Consider the following 5,078-nt stretch of genomic DNA (forward strand, 5'->3'; position numbering starts at 1 on the left):
TCCTTTATATAGGGTCAAAGTTATACAGGCGAAGTTATGGATAACTTCGCCTATTGCAGGCGAAGTTATGGATAACTTCGCCGATATTAAACTTTACAAAACAAACCCCTATAATTTGAACAATTTGCAATTAAGTTTTAAAACATCCTTTAAAGAGTTAAATGATACGATCAAGACCAAGTAACCAGGTATAAAATCATACAACCACATATGTAGAATAAAATTTTAAAAATAAAGTACACGGGATCAAATTTCAGTCTCGACAGGGACTACCACGTTTTAGAAAAGATCCGAACAGGAATCATACTAATTAAGTGACTGTCACACAGATCCATGTTCAGCTGTATTATGACATAAAGAGACAGGTCGTAAGCAGGTAAATAACTTAGAATGGTTTCATTGCTTCTGTGATACGGGTTAGGTTCAATTAAGCTCAAAACTTAAAAGGGAAACACCTCAGAGATTGTGATGTCTCCTATCTATTCTCAAATCGTATTTGGCTTTCCCCAAGTCACCCCGAGTTGGCCTCAACCCGTAGTGTCTGATTAAATAGTAAGTACTCTTCGATCTTTAGACTCTTCTTCCCGTTCTCTTTCTTACATCATGATTGAGAAGTATTAACATTATAAGCTCTAGAATGTCTCAGTAACACATAATTTTTTTTTTAAAATATTTACACAGCTTCAAGTAAACTACTGCAAGTCCCGAATCTGGATCACTGCAGTTTCTTGACACACCATCTTCTCGGGAATCAGAACACTCACGGGCTCGTGTATGACTGGGTAATCGATTTTCTGCCTATCATTCGGAAAGATATATATGGAAACATGCACAACTCTTAAGGAGTTTCCACGTAAAATCAAGGAGATTTAGTTAGTATCACTTCTACTTTTACGCACCATAAAAAGCTACCATGACATACAATGACTGTTCTAAAGTCTTTTAGGCCTAATAACTTCACTAGTTAAGCACACAGAATCAGTATATCTATCACTTTCCATGGTTGGATCAATTTTCTGTTAAACATAGTAAAGGAACTTCTTACGAAGTAGTAGACTTGAAAAATAATTTCATCTCCCATAAAAATTTTTAACTTCTATCGCCCCGATCAAGTCGAAGTTTTCTGGTAAACGGCTATCCTGAAGATCCAATGGATCAGCTGGACCGACCACATACAAGTATGTGTCCCTCTAACTAAGTATGAACGACTAATTTTCAGCGAAAGAATTAAAAACACATCATAAACCGCCCCGGTCACTTTCAGTCATCTGGTTAATGGCTATCCTTATATTCTACAAGTAGAAGTGAGGACCAAACATATCCGAAGATATGTCCTTCAAACTGAGGCAACCGACATAATTCTAAGCGATAGTGACGTGTTGTTTTTTTTTTGTTTTTTTTAAACAAAGACGAAAAACACGGTTACTCGGGATTGATCATCCCGTTCAGCTCAACAAGGTTTTGAAAACGAGTTTTGTCAAACGCTTTAGTAAACAAGTCAGCGAAATTATCTAACGTATCAACCTTTTCGAGCACAATCAATTTCTTCTCAGCACAATCCCGTATAAAATGATGACGGATGTCAATGTGTTTAGTTTTGCTATGCTTTACGGGATTGTTAGTAACTGAGATAGCAGTAGTGTTATCTATGCAAATAGGAGTATGAGTGAAATTCAGACCATAATCGCGCAATTGCTATTGTATCCAAAGAACCTGGGAGCAGCAGTTCGATGCTGTCATGTATTCTGCTTCACAGGTTGAAATGGCGACTGAGGTCTGCTTCTTGCACTGCCATGACACTAATCTGCCTCCAAGAAACTGACATCCACCTGTTGTTGACTTCCGATTCTGATTGCATCCTCCATAATCAGAATCTGTGTAGGCGACCAACTCCAAGTCTCCTCCTCTCGTGTACCACAACCCAAGCTTAGGCTTGCCTTTGAGATACCGCAATATCCTCTTCACACCCTTCAAGTGAGATTCCTTTGGGTTTGCCTGAAAGCGTGCACAAAGACAAACTGCAAACATAATATCAGGTCTAGAAGCAGTTAAGTACATTAAAGAACCTATGATTGCCCGATATTGGGTGGGGTCCACGTCTGCATCACTGTCTGAATCAGCACCCAATTTATGGTTGACGCAAACTGGAGTATCAAATGGAGTGCTGTCCTCCATCTTGAAGCGTTTGAGAACGTCATGGACATACTTAGTCTGATGAATGAACATCCCATCTTTCTTCTGATCAACCTGCAGTCCTAAAAAGAAAGTTAGTTCACCCATAGCACTCATTTCAAACCTCTTTTTCATGACGTCTTCAAATTCCTGACACATGGCGACTTTTGATGCAGCGAAGATGATGTCGTCCACGTAGACTTGTACAAGAAAAAAGTCGCTTCCTTTTCTCTTAAAGAACAGTGTGCTATCGATCTTTCCCCTTTCAAATTGATTCTCAAGCAAGTAATCGGATAGAGTTGCGTACCAAGCACGAGGGGCCTGATGTAGCCCATACAGTGCTTTACTTAGCTTGTACACGTGATCAGGAAAGTCTGGGTCAGGAAAACCCGGAGGTTGCTCAACGTACACAACCTCATCGACTTTACCGTTAAGAAACGCACTCTTCACGTCTAACTGGAAAACCTTCATCTCCTTGTGTGCAGCAAATGCCAAAAACAGTCGAATCGCTTCCAATCTCGCCACAGGAGCAAACACTTCATTGTAGTCGATCCCCTCTTGCTGATTAAAACCCTTTACAACCAGCCTCGCCTTATTCCTGATAATTATCCCTTTTTCATCTCTCTTGCATTTGAAAACCCATTTTGTGCCAATCGCATGCACATTTTTCGGTTTTGCAACCAAATTTCATACCTCCATCTTCTTGAACTGGGCTAACTCTTCTTGCATAGCTTCGACCCATGAACTGTCCTTGAGAGCCATTTGATAGTTCTTTGGTTCAATCTGGCTGATGAAGCAGGTGTACAAGCATTCGTTAATGATGCCTGTATCTTTAATGCTTGTGTAAACACAGGTGTGCTCATTCAAGCTTTGTCTTATTTGTACACCGTCGGACAGATCACCTATCATGTTCTCCAAAGGGTGATTTTTGTGAACTCTCGTAGTCGGAACTGAACTGACTTGCAGATTGTCTTCCAGGTTCGAAGGTAGCTCATCAATGGGTGATTGTTGTTGAGAGTGAAACGGATTGAAGAATTCCTCTTCTGTAGAGGCAGCAGGGGTATCGACAGCATTTGACGAGGAAGGCTGACGTTCATCGTACAGCGGTCTTTGCACAACATTTTCTTCCTCATCATAAAGCATCTTTGTAGCTATTCTCTCATCAACTTCTGCACAATCCAAGTAAGGCATGTTAAAAGATTTAAAAAGCCTATCATAGTCGAAAGCCCTAGCGGGTCCCGTGCTTGGTTTTGGTGATTTGTAACTTGTGATATCAGTGTTACACACCACCTCAACCTTGCTGGTCGATGTATTAAAGACTCGTCTGTTGGGAGTCCCAACAACATATCCGACTAAAATACCTTCGTCGGCTATTTCACCAAATTTTGAGTTCGTCTTTAATATCGAACACGGGGACCCGAATGGTTCGAGACCACTCAAGTTAGGCTTTCTCCCATGCATAAGTTCATAAAATGTTTTATTCAATCTTTTAACAGTTAAAACTCTATTAAGGATATAACAGGCTGTAGCAACAACTTCAGCCCAGAACACCACAGGAAGTTTCGAATCAGCCAGCATGGTTCTGGCTCCTTCAATTAGCGTTCTGTTCTTCCTCTCAGCCACCCCATTTTGTTGCGGAGTATACGGAGCGCTGTACTGGTGGTCTATCCCTTTCTGTAAGCAGAAAATCTCCATCTGATAGTTTTTGAACTCTGTCCCATTGTCACTCCTGATGTATTTAACCTTTTTCCCCATAATATTCTCAACCTTGGTAATCAAATTTATTACCATCTGCACCGTTTCATCCTTTGTCTTCAGGAAATATTCCCAAGAATATCGAGAGAAATCATCAGTGATCACCAAACAGTATGATGTTCCACCTAGGCTTTTTACATTCACGGGACCGAAGAGATCCATGTGAAGTAGGTCTAAGGAACTGACTATTGAATTAACCTTCTTGGTGTGATGGGATTTCTTGTGTTGCTTTCCCTTTTTGCACGATAAGCATTGGTCTTCAAAGTTGAAATTTTTCAAGGGAACACCCAGCACCAGCCCATTCTTGACAATGTAGTTCATTTTCCGAAGATGAATATGCCCCATTCTTCGATGCCATAACTCGGACTCCGATTCAGTTGCTTTTGACAGAAGACAAGATTCTTCTGTTGCCATCTCAGTCAACCTCATATCCATAACATACGTATTCTTTTCCCTTGGAGCCTTCATTACTATCCAATCCTCTGGTATCTTGAAACCAGGATACAGTACGATCGCTTCATTCTTGGTAAAGTGCACAGTGTAATCTTTGTCACAGATCTGCGATACACTCAGCAGATTATGCTTCAGTTCTTCAACGAAATTCACTTTCTCTAACGTCATTTTACCATTAGTCACCGTCCCAATTCCAGTAATCCTTCCACCACTCTCTCCAGCAAAACTTACTCTTCCTCCCTGAACAGGTTTCCATTCGTGTAACAAATTCTTGTTACCCATCATGTGCCGGGAACAGCCGCTATCCACAACCCATAGATTGTTTGCAGCCCTGTTCAACTGTTCCTGCACGATTAAAGCAGAGGATTAAAATCTGGGGACCCAAGACCTATTGGTCTTGGGTCGATACATCCCATACTTTGGCTGTCCAAAGTTAGTATTAGAATGATTTCTGTAAGTCCTAAAAGGATACCTTCTTGTAGATTGACTATGAGGCCATCCAAACCATCGTGAATTAAATGATTTATTACTAAAGATTTGGTTGTTAACAGGGAAAAACTGAGATCGATTTCTTTGAAAACCTGGATTAGTCGAATGTCTGAACTTTGATGAGTTTTCATTTTTACCATTATAGTACTTACTGTTAGTTCTATTCTCAGTTTTCGAAGACCTCATACCTCTGAATCTCTGCTTCAGAG

The sequence above is a fragment of the Bidens hawaiensis genome, unplaced genomic scaffold (assembly GCF_021521415.1).
Source record: "Bidens hawaiensis isolate Kalapana, Puna unplaced genomic scaffold, B.hawaiensis_p1.1 tig00007117_1, whole genome shotgun sequence".
Taxonomy (NCBI): domain Eukaryota; kingdom Viridiplantae; phylum Streptophyta; class Magnoliopsida; order Asterales; family Asteraceae; genus Bidens; species Bidens hawaiensis.